This window comes from Lissotriton helveticus, chromosome 8 (assembly GCF_964261635.1).
Source record: "Lissotriton helveticus chromosome 8, aLisHel1.1, whole genome shotgun sequence".
In the NCBI taxonomy this organism is placed as follows: Eukaryota; Metazoa; Chordata; class Amphibia; order Caudata; family Salamandridae; genus Lissotriton; species Lissotriton helveticus.
This window is the reverse complement of record NC_136069.1, coordinates 1,579,070,974-1,579,083,552: the sequence shown is the minus strand read 5'-3', so window position 1 is coordinate 1,579,083,552 and position 12,579 is coordinate 1,579,070,974. Positions and strand designations below refer to the sequence as shown.

Sequence of the window (12,579 nt, the reverse complement as noted above, 5' to 3'; positions counted from 1 at the left end):
TTGTCTTGTTAAGTGTCCTAATTCTATTGATTATTAAAATAAATAATTTTTTCTTAACTTCAAAAACATGATCAACAATCTTCTCTACACTTTTCTTATTCTTATTAAAAGCAGCTCTCTGTTTACCTTTCCTAATGTTTTTTAACAAATTTAAAACCACTCTATTGCGAAACATTCGTCTACGAATGTCTCTAAACTGATCCTGCCTTCTATTCCTATACATATTATTCTCTCCTGCTCCAGTTTTAGGATTCTTTGAAGTTCTCTCCTTTCTTTTCAATTTTACTCTCTCATTTTCTTTTTCTACATGGTGTCCATCATTTTTTTGGGATGTACATATGTTACGTAAAAAAGACTTAGTTGTCTTACCAGGAGCTTTGTTCCTGTTTTTTGAAGTATTTGTTGTGGAAGAATGCTGTAATTCCGTTGCTGTTTTTGATTTTTCCCGGTTACGTTGTTTCTTTGTCCTTTCCTTTGTGGGCATCTTTGCTTACTCTTCAAATAACAATTTCAATCTGTGTTAAAGAAAAAAGTAGCACATTATAGACCACTATTACCAAACAACAAAGCAATGACAAAAAGCAAACGATCTATACAGGGTTACAGATCAGGTGAGGATTCTCCAGGGGTGCACAAAAGGTGATGCCTGTATTGAAGAGTATAGTGGAAGACAGCTCTGTCCACAAGTACAAAGAAGATCAGACCTATGTCTAAGTCCACTGCACTCTTATACACAGGCTTCACCACCTATGCTTCCCGAGAAAGTATTGAGTTATATAGTTATATAGAATTGTATTTTATAAAATTGTGAAGCTCCATGAGAAAGCGTTTGCCTCAGTCTTATTCCTGTTGTGAGGCAGCTGCAAGATTTTGCCTCAGTCTTATCCCTGCTGTGAGGCAGATGATTGTAAATAGGATCTGTGCTGTGTTTCCTAAATGTGATGTCAAAAACGATTTTGGAGAAAATGAATGGTTTTTACATTTTTGATTATAATGTGGCGCAGAGGTTTAAAAAGTGACGCATCTACCTACATGCATCAATTTTTAAATATGGAGCAAAAAGGTACTTGTTTGGGTTTTCCTGGGGAGCGTAGGTGGTGAAGCTTGTGTCTAAGAGTGCAGTGGACTAGGCTTCATGAAGCATATACCTGTCTGCATTCTTAGACGCAGGTGTCAATGATGTTAGCTGTGTTTTAAATCAGTGTAGGAAGCATATTGAGTTTGTTTGCATAGATGAATTGTATTTTGTAAAATTGTGAAGCTCCATGTGAAAGCTTTTGCCTTAGTCTTATCCCTGCTGTGAGGCAGATGTTTGTACATAGGATCTGTGCTATTTTGGGGAAAATGAATGGTTTATACATTTTTGAGTATAATGTGACGCAAAGGTTTAAAAAATGACGCATCTACCTACATGCGTCACTTTTAAAATATGGGAGAAAAAGGTACATGTTTGTGCTTTCCTGGGGAGCCTAGGTGGTGAGGCTTGTATCTAAGAGTGCAGTGGACTAGGCTTCCTGAAGCATATCCCTGTCTGCATTCTTAGAAACAGGTGTCAATTTGACTCTTTACAATGATGTTACCTGTGTTTTAAATCAGTGTAGGAAGCATATTGAGTTTGTTTGCATAGAGGAATTGTATTTTGTAAAATAGTGAAGCTCCATGTGAAAGCATTTGCCTCAGTCTTATTCCTGTTGTGAGGCAGGTGCAAGACTTTGCCTCAGTCTTATCCCTGCTGTGAGGCAGATGATTGTAAATATGATCTAAGCTGTGTTTCCTAAATGTGATATCAAAAACGATTTTGGAGAAAATAAATTGTTTTTACATTTTTGAGTATAATGTGGCGCAAAGGTTTAAAAAATGACGCATACATGCGTCAATTTTTAAATATGGGGCAAAAAGAATGCAGTAGAGATAGGCTTCATGAAGCCTAGTCCACTGCACTCTTAGACACAAGCCTCACCACCTACGCTCCCCAGGAAAACCCAAACAAGTACCTTTTTGCCCCATATTTAAAAATTGATGCATATAGGTAGATGCGTCACTTTTTAAACCTCTGCGCCACATTATAATCAAAAATGTAAAAACGAATCATTTTCTCCAAAATCGTTTTTGACATCACATTTAGGAAACACAGCACAGATCCTATTTACAATCATCTGCCTCACAGCAGGGATAAGACTGAGGCAAAATCTTGCACCTGCCTCACAACAGGAATAAGACTGAGGCAAACACTTTCACATGAAGCTTCACAATGTTACAAAATACAATTCCTCTATGCAAACAAACTCAATATGCTCCCTACACTGAGTTAACACAGGTAACATCATTGTAAAGAGTCAAATGTATTTCTATTAAACATGCACACGTTCTTTATTCCTTTTAAAAAATGTAAAAACTACTTATTTTCCCCAAAATAGTTTTTTACATCACATTTACAAAACACAGCACAGGTCCTATGTAGAAGCATTCCATGTCACGACTAAAACTTCACAATTTTACAAAATACAATTAACGCTTTCACATGAAGCTTCACAATTTTACAAAATACAATTCCTCTATGCAAACAAACTCAATATGCTTCCTACACTGAGTTAACACAGGTAACATCATTGTAAAGAGTCAAATGTATTTCTATTAAACATGCACACATTCTTTATTCCTTTAAAAAAATGTAAAAACTATTTATTTTCCCCAAAATCGTTTTTTACAACACATTTACAAAACACAGCACAGGTCCTATGTAGAAGCATTCCATGTCACGACTAAAACTTCACCATTTTACAAAATACAATTACTCTATGCAGTAAAAACTTTTTACCAAGCATTATCAAAAAGCATGACACAAACCAACATTAAAAAAACACAAATTGCTTCCAAATCTTCTCCAAAGAGTATACAAGTCTCTATGTATATTAAATGAATCATAACTCACCTTTACAAATATTTTAGGAGATTCAGAACAGTGTCAGATACACACACCAATATTTCTTTAGCAGAGCAAAAGGTATGTTCTCCAGACACTGCAAACCATAAAGGCACAGAAAACCTCTAATTCTACACACATATTGCTCATGGTAACCAATCAAATCTCTTCCCTCTGTATTTTCAAACCAACACCCTTTCCCCCCTCAGCCCTTTTTACCTGTTACCATAGCAACTCCCTCCTCACTGAGCTCCCAGGGTTAAAAGTTTATTCTACAATGTTGCAAATCACCTTATCAAGGATGTTTGACCTGCGAATACACCAGCTTTTCTGGTGCAAGGTTTCTTTAAATGACTTTACTTTAACCATTCAAATTACTTCTTACACAGAACACAACCATGCACCCTAATTTTCAGTTTTCAACTATCTCATTCTACCAATCATTGCTTGTGATTCAAGAGCACTGAAACTCCACAGGTTTTTTTTTTTGCAAACTCCTATTGTTCCAACTGCCATTTCTTTTCCACACATCATCTGACTGCATCAGAATCTCCTCTCACCATGTATTCTGTCTGGATTATTGGACATAGCTATATCCACTGGGCTCATAGGTATGCAACTACCAGACATTTTCACAACCTTGACTTACCAAATGTGAAGATTAAATGGATTGGCCACAGAGGATTGAAATGTCACCAATTGATACCATTGGTGAAAACCTTTTTGCATTTGCCACACCCTGACCTTTTAATTGTGCACTGTGGAGGAAATGACTTGGGTGCTTTGACTGGGGTAGGTCTGGAAATGCTTATAAAGGACACCTTTGATCAATTGATGGCACTTTTTCCACAAACTGCCTTGGTATATTCCAATATATGCCAAAGGCAGAAATGGAAGTGGTCCAATCAATTTTGTCCACAATTTGGGAAAGCACGGAAACATGTGAATAAATCTGTTTCTGCTTACATGAGAGACTATGGAATGGGTTCAATATACAATAATAACTTGCGTTACAACATGCAAGATATCTACAGGGAAGATGGTGTGCACTTTTCAGATGAGGGGAATAGAATATTCCTCCTGAATTTAAGACTGTGCATTGGTACCTACTTGTAGGTACCTAAATCAGCCACAGAACCCAAAAGCCCTTTTCAGGGCTACCCTATCTCTGATCACTCCAAATGATTATCTTTTTCTAACTTTTTTCACTATTTTTCACCATAGTACGCTCCCCGGTACGCATCCCGGTGCGCGTACCGTGCGCTCCCCCCGCGAACAATAAAAACTTTTTTTTTTTTGCCTATTTCGGCCTCCTAAGACCCCCTCAGAAAACCTAGAGGGTCAAGCAGTGCCTACGATGCCCCCTTATACCTATTCTCAACGTTGTTTGTCCTCCATTTTCTGTCTGAAATCTACCGAAACACAAAATGGAGGACTCCCGTAGCGCTGCCGGTACGCGTACTGGGGCGCGCACCGGGAAGCGCTCCCAAAAAATGTTAAAAGTTAATTTACATAAAAACCACTGGAGACACTTTCACCAAATATAAAATAGCTCATACTACATACCAATCCCTACCATTTTCCCAAATTCGATGGAATTCCATTGAGCCATTTGAGCTGTAGCACTGTCTAAATATCCTGAGGTAAATTACTTCACAAAAACACATCTGAAGTGTTAGAATTGACAACCAATTAAAATGTTACTTTCATTTTCTACTTTTTTTACCTGACTTTTGATTGGTTATGTACCTTTATATATATAAAGAAAGAGAGGGAAACACAGCCATTTTGACTACTACTTCCTGGTGTACATTTCAAAAGGATTTTCACTAATAACTTCAACTTCTTTTTAAAGGTAAGTTGTTATTTTGAAAACTGAAGTATATTGTGCACTTTAAGTTAATATGGAAAACTTGTTCTGATAGTTATATACTATCCCTCTGTAATAGTTATAGATTTAGATAGACTTCTCTGTTATAGTTATGGATGGATTTAGGCTTGTCTTGTATAATTATGAATTTACTTAGGTTTTATCACATACACTTTTTTATATTTCTACTTCCAGCCTGATACCATACACTGCCCAAAGATAACTTCACTGTTAAAAAATCAAAACTACCTGTCTGAACTTAAACCCAACAGTGCCCTATCTCTACTGATATATTTATTTTTTATGCAATTTACAGCAACATAATGGAAGGAGATCAAAATAAATGTAATATTTCATTCAAACTTGATCTTCAGGACAACCCAGAGGAAGAGAATAACGATTCAGATTTTTTGGATCAGTCTCTTGATGAAGAGTTTCTGAAATATGTGGAAGAAATGGAATCATGTAATCCAAATGAGGACATTCCCGACGACATAATGTTGGAAGTCTTATTAAATTTTGAAAAATCAGAGCAATACATTTATATTTAATAATTAAAAATTGTTCCAGACATTATTCTTTTTTATATGTAATCAATGAAATAGTACCAAAATGAATATAATATAATGTGAGACGTATAGTATACTGTGCAACTTTTTTGTATTACATAGTATTTTTGCTCATAGACCGCCTATACTTGTCTAAAAAATATGATCCTCACGGTCCTGGATGAAACGGCTCCCATCCGTAGATCAGTGACCAACAAGAAATTGAGGAAACCTTCCCCATGGTTTACAGCTGAACTTCAAGATGCTAAAACCGCCTGTAAAAAATTGGAACGAGACTGGCGTGTCAACTTCTGCCCCACTGCTAAAGCCCTTTATAAAAATGAGCAAGCAAAATACTATAAATTGATCCGTTCCGCTAAAGCTCTACACTATAAGACCCGTATAGGTGAAGCAGAAAACTCCTCCAAGGAGCTTTTTAAAATTTTTAAGGAAATCTCAGTAGTCACCAACGAGAGCAATGCCCTTAATGATTCGGTGGCGAAATGCAATGATATTGCCAAATACTTTGCTAATAAAATTACTACCATCTATTCTAATTTCTCCACCGACCTGCTTTCAGGATCTGATTTTACTGAAAATTTGGAGCTCATCCATACAAAAAAATGTCTGACCAGTTTCTCTGTTCCTCACACTACCGCTCTTACCAGCATCTGTAGGAGCATTAAGTCTGGCTCGCCCCGGGACCCTGCTCCCCCCAAGATACTCACAGCTAGTTTAGAAGTCCTCGAGTATCATTTCAGGCACATCCTCCAACTTTCTTTCTCTACGGCTACCCTCCCTATGGAATGGAAAAAAGCTATTGTGCTGCCGATAAAGAAGAAACCCAACATCAGTCAGGACACTCTGGAAAATCTCCGGCCCATCTCGCTGTTACCCTACTTAGCGAAGGTGGCTGAGAAAATAGCTAATAGCCAACTTATGGCCCATCTAGAATCCAATGGTGCGTTTCACAGCTCCCAATCAGGTTTCAGGGCAGGCTATTCTACCGAAACCGCCCTACTGAGAGCGACAGAAACCCTACGGGCAGGTGTAGATGCAGGACAGACCATGGCACTTATAATGCTGGACCTGAGTGCGGCGTTCGACACTGTAGCACACTCCATCTTGCTACAGTGTCTGAACAAAGCCGGGGTCACCCAGGAAGCTTTGGGTTGGCTAAAGGCATTTCTCATCAACCGCTGCTTTCAGGTTCAGAGAGGTGCTTCTCTCTCTGACAGCATTGCCTTGGAACAGGGGGTGCCTCATGGCTCTGCCCTGAGCCCCACCCTCTTCAATCTGTATATGGCCCCTCTGGCTGAAGTTGTTCAATCGTTCGGCATTGAATTAGTCTCATATGCCGACGATACCCAACTTCTCATCTCCCTATCTCAAGCTCCCTCTGTTTCTTCTGACAACTTTAAATCTTGCATGCAAGCTCTGGCGGTTTGGATGACCCAACACTGCCTGAAGCTTAATGGCTCGAAAACAGAGGTTCTTGTTATGGGAGGTAGGGATTCTAGCTGGACCAAGGAGTGGTGGCCTTCTTGTCTGGGACCGCTACCCACCCCCTGTGAAGCAGCCAAAAATTTGGGGATTTGGGTTGACCCTAAACTCTCCTACGACTGCCACGTGAACAGGGTGGTCAGTAAATGCTACGGGGTCTTAAAGACCCTTAACCGCACCCTGGATCTCCTCCCTCTTGAAGCAAGGCGCACCATGACCCAAGCGCTCGTGTCTTCCAGAATAGACTATGGGAATGTGCTTCTGCTCGGAACATCGCAAAAAAACATCAGGAGACTTCAAGTCCTGCAGAACACAGCAGCACGTCTAGTCCTTAGGCTTCCCAAGAGAGCCCCTTCCAAACCTTCTCTAGATACCCTCCACTGGCTACCCATAAAAAAGAGAATTCTTTTTAAAGCATTATTAATATGCTATAGGATCATCTCCCAAAAAGCTCCTTCCTACATGAAAGACTTAGCCATTCCCTATGAGCCCAATAGAACTCTTCGCTCCAGGGGAACTGGCTTGCTCACAGTACCCCGTATCAGGAAGGCCAGAATGGGTGGCCACTCTTTTCGGGCTATGGCCGCCAAAGAATGGAATGCTCTCCCTATGGAGATTAGACTTGCGGACTCGGAGACTGCTTTCAGGAAAAGCTTGAAGACTCACCTGTTCTCTCTGTAACTCCATCTATGCACCTGATTTCTTTCTCAGCGCGGGGACACGCCGTGATGGCGTCACCAGGCGCTTTATAAACTCCTTTGTTGTTGTTGTTGTTGATAGATACTTCCTTTCCCCCACTATATTATCTCCAAAGTGTATTTGGCATCTCTTTTTCATCTCCTGCCTCCATGTTCTTTATGTTTTCCTGACAGACTATGGTATGCATTCCATATACCACAATAACTTCTATAACAACATGCAAATTATCTACAGAGTAAACATTGTTTGTTGAATTTAAGACTCTGCATTGGTACCTACATGTTGGTACTTAAATCACCCACACAACACAACAACTCTACAACAACTGTTCAGAGATACCCTACCTCTAAGCACTTTAAATTATTATTTTAGTGTTTCACTGAGTTTTCCCCATGTGTGGGGGTCGGGGAGGTGTGTGTGGGGGATGTGCGGGGTGTGTCTGTGAGGTGTGTATGTGTGTGTGTCTGGGGGGATGAGGTGTATATCTGTGTGGGGTATGTGGGTGTGGGTGGGGATGTGGGTGTGTAAAGTGTGTGTGTGGGTGTGGGTGTGTGGGGTGTTTCAGTATAGGTGGAAGTGTGGGTATGTGAGGTGTGTTTGGGGTCTGTGTGGGTGTGGGGAGTATGTGTAGAGGATGTGTGTGTATGTGTGGGATGTGTGGATGTGTCTGTGAGGTGTGCGTGTGTGTGTGTGGGGGGAGGTGTGTGGGATGTGTGAGGTGTGTCTGTGAGGTATTTGTGTGTGCGTGTGTGTGTGTTGGGGGGGTGAGGTGTGTGTGTGTGTCTGGGTGTGTGGGATGTGTGGTTGTGGGTGTGGATGTTTAAGGTGTCGGTGTAGGGCTGTGGGGTGTTTGGGTGTGGGTGGAGGTGTGCGTGTGTAAGGTGTGTGTGGGGAGTGTGTGACTGTGGGGGTGTAGGGTTGTGTGCGTGTGGGTGTGTGTGGGACTTACTTGTAGGTACCTAAAACAGCCACAGAACTCAAAAGCTCTTTTCAGAGCTACCCTACCTGTAATCACTCAAAATTAATATTTTACACTATTATTTTCACTATTTTTCACCAAAGTACGCTCTCCGGTACGCTCCCCGGTGCGCGTACCGGGCGCTCCCCCCCCCCCCCCCGCGGAAATCGAAAAAAAAATGATTTTTTTTTACCCGAGGGACCCTTTTATGGCCCCCACATCAAACCTAGGCCCCCTTTTGCTCATTTCCCCCTTTGATTTTTGCCACCTCTTGTGTCTCAATCCTACCGAGACACAAGATGGCGGCCGCTGCGGACTGTTTCGAATGTTTACAGACACCCGAGAACCAATCAGCTTGCCGTGCGCAAGTCGCGTGGCGCGCCCGGAGCGCTCCCCGGTACGCGTACCGGGGCGCAGCTCTAGATATATATATTACCTACTGGCGGTCGGCAGTAGGTAGTTATAGTTAGGATCGTTTTCCATAGGAAATCCGCAACATTCTATTGGGAATAACTTTGGCGCCGGATGGGGGATCTGCCTGTCAGTTTCGTTATCTTTGCCTCGCTGCGCTCCGCTCCTTCCCTGAAAGTTTCGGGGGGATCCGTCAAGCGGGGGCCGAGATAAAAGGGGGGTCCCAAAACGTGTTTTCCCCATGTTAATTTCCATAGGGCGGTTGAACTCACTTTTAGCCCGAACGGCTGAATGGATTTCCACCAAACTTGGCAAAATTGTGGGGACTGGTACCCCGATGTGCCTTTGCTATGTCTCAAGATATATGCTCGAGTGGTTTTTACGAAAATTAACTTTGAAAAAATATATATTGGGCTACATTGGGCTGTATATATGTTAGAGCCCAAATGAGGCCAATGTAGCCCAATGTAGCCCAAAGATTGCCACCAGAGACAAAAAAACAAATGTAGCCCAAATATCAGCCAGATGTAGCCCAACTATAGCCCAATGACAGAATGTCTAAAGAACAACTAGAGCGCTAACAGTCTTACTTATGACAAAAGTATGGCACACCTGAAGTCATCTTGATTGGAATAAAGTGTTAACACTTAAAACATTTAATTTGCAAAGGAACAAAATGAGGGGGTTCATTTTGCCATAGAAATTATGATTAGTGCTGAAGAAAGAAAAATTAGGGCACATTTTGAGTGACTTCTCAAATCCTCTTATATTTCATTAAAAAAAATCTGATATGCAGTCTCCCAAGATGGCCACCAGAGACAAAAGAGCCCAAATGTAGCCCAAATATCAGCCAGATGTAGCCCAACTACAGCCCAATGACAGAATGTCCCAGAGTGTTCTAAAGAACAACTAGAACGCTAACAGTCTTACTTATGACAAAAGTATGGCACACCTGAAGTCATCTTGATTGGAATAAAGTGGTAACACTTAATACATCTAATTTGAAAAGGAACAAAATGAGGGGTTTCATTCTGCCATAGAAATTTTATATATATATATATATATATATATATATATATATATATATATATATATATATATATATATTCACTGAAAAAACCATAGGTGTCACACCAGTTATAGTTAGGAATTAGCATTTAAAAAACCTATTAAATTCACTGAAAAAACCATAGGTTTCACACCAGTTATAGTTAGGTGGAAATTTTACTCGCATAAAACCATTGAAATTCCCATGTTATAGTTAGTTGGACTCACTATAACTTGCGCGTGTAATGCACTGCTGATGACGTCACATATTACATCACTCATGACATGGTCAGTGACATCACTCATGACATCCCTGATGACATCTCAAATGACATCACTGATGACATCATCCAGTGAATGTGTATCTTTCTGAAAAAAAAATATTTTTTATATATGTACATCTAAAGGTTGATGGAAGAATAAATGGGTAAATAAATGTCTAAATGGATGTTTTTTCGTGTAAAATTGATTGGTTAACTGACTTATTAAATGTATCTTAGTGAATACATATATTAGCGAGTAATGTTTAAATATTTAAATATCTGTATCTGTGTCTCACTTTGTGTATAAGTGGCTGCATGGGTTGGTGAGTAGCTACATGAGTGTGTATATGGGTTATTAGTTGTTTTTTTGAGTATCAGTATCAGTGTCTGTATGGTTCGGTGGGGGATATTACTTAGAGCACGGATGCATGAATGAGTGACTCACTATTTGTATGTATTTTGAAGACAGCATGTGTGCAAGACTGTATGGGTGGATGATTGTGTGTATGGGTGGGTTAGTGAGTATGTGTTTTTATAATTGATTGTTTAAGAGAGTAAATATGTTTCCGTTTCTGTAGAAGTATGTGTAGTGGTGTGTATATAGCAGTATAATCAAGTAAATTTTTTTTGATAGTTTATTTGCATGTGTGAATTTGTGTGTAACTATATGGATGAGTATTAGTGTGTAACAGGATGTATAGGTGTATGAGTACATATGATGAGTAAGTACATGCATGATTGACTATATAGAACTGTTGGTGAATGAGTGGATGTGTATGTAGATGTTGGAATTACCTAATAAGTTGTTGTAATTGGTATTGTTTTCTCCTTTTTTAAGAAAATGTTAGTTTCTATTTTTGAATGTGTGTGTACAAGGTTATTTTATGCTGATAGGAGGTCTGCCACTTTCTCACAAGGATTTTGTCATCAGTGATGTCATTTGAGATGTCATCAGTGATGTCATGAGTGATGTCACTGACCATGTCATGAGTGATGTAATATGTGACGTCATCAGCAGTGCATTGCACGCGCAAGTTATAGTGAGTCCAACTAACTATAACGTGGGAATTTCAATGGTTTTATGCGAGTAAAATTTCCACCTAACTGTAACTGGTGTGAAACCTATGGTTTTTTCAGTGAATTTATATATATATATATGCCAAGGTGTATTGAAGAATGAGTGGGTGTATGAGTGTCTGTATAGATGATTTAGTAGCTGCGTGACTGACTGTATAAGTGATTGAATAAACATGGTCTTACTGAATGCTTGAGTTAGTGACTGTGTGAATGTCTGTATCAGTCTGTCAGTTTGTGTATCAGCGGCTGCATGGGTTGGTGAGTAGCTAATTGAATGTCTATATGGGTTATTGATTGGTTGTCTGAATATCTGTATGGGTGCCTGAGTGTCTGCGTTTGTGTGACTTTGTGTTAGTGGGTGATTCACTGGATGTATGGGTTCAAGAGCGCATCTGTGAAGGGCTCTATGGGCGGGTGAGTACAATACTGATTACAATGTGACTAGCAATGCTTCCGACCGCCGCATTAGAATGGACGAAAGTAAAACTGGACGGGCATTCAAACAAGCAACCAGTCGGAGGCCTCACCGTTTGAAACTTACCAGAGGTCCAGGCATGGGGGCCTGGCCCTCTCAGTCAAGGCAGCCCAGATGTGGAAAAAGCTCCCTCATTCACTAAGGCTGCAATGGAGAAGTTGCAATTATCAAAGGCCATGAAGACTTGACTTTTCCCAAAATAACCTGGCCATGGCTGAATGCTGTTTGTGCATTTTCAAAAAGTCAGTTCTCCCTGTCCGCTAGCGCCAGAATACCAGTTTTGGTGACAGTCATGCTTTATAAATAATATAAATAAAAAATAAGCAGTGGTAAATGATAGATGGGGCCGTGGTGCCATTAGGGAAGGTTGGCTACAGCATAGTGGAAGAAGACCACAGCCTCTGTATAAAAACTTTGAGCAATGCTCATTGTTTGTACAAAATAGGCACTGGTACAACAACTTTATATGATGGAGACTCCACAGGTGCATATGACCGTCCTGCACATAAGCATGAATGAGATCATCCAACCCTGTATTAGGTGCCAATTTAAGTAACAATGTTTTTCCTTCGTACTTTGCAATTGCTAAAGCTTGAGCTATCATGATCGATGTATGGTTAAACCTTGAATGTTTTTAGGGAGTGACCTTAATTTTTTCTTTTTTTAAATTAACAAATGATTTCCTTTTTGTCGAATATTGACATTAAATATGTTGCACTGCATTTGGAGTGGTGATGAAGTTTTCATGAAATATGGCTTTTGAATTATGCTGTATTAGTCTGTAGGTTTCCCCTTCTATGATATA

The 12,579-nt window shown here is 40.1% G+C and overlaps 1 protein-coding gene across 3 annotated transcripts in view; it reads left to right on the top strand.

Moving 5' to 3' along the window:
• LOC144773524 (solute carrier organic anion transporter family member 2B1-like) overlaps positions 1–12,579 on the top strand; it is a 619,417-nt gene that overhangs the window by 510,497 nt on the left and 96,341 nt on the right. The gene's annotated exons all lie outside the window — the stretch shown is intronic.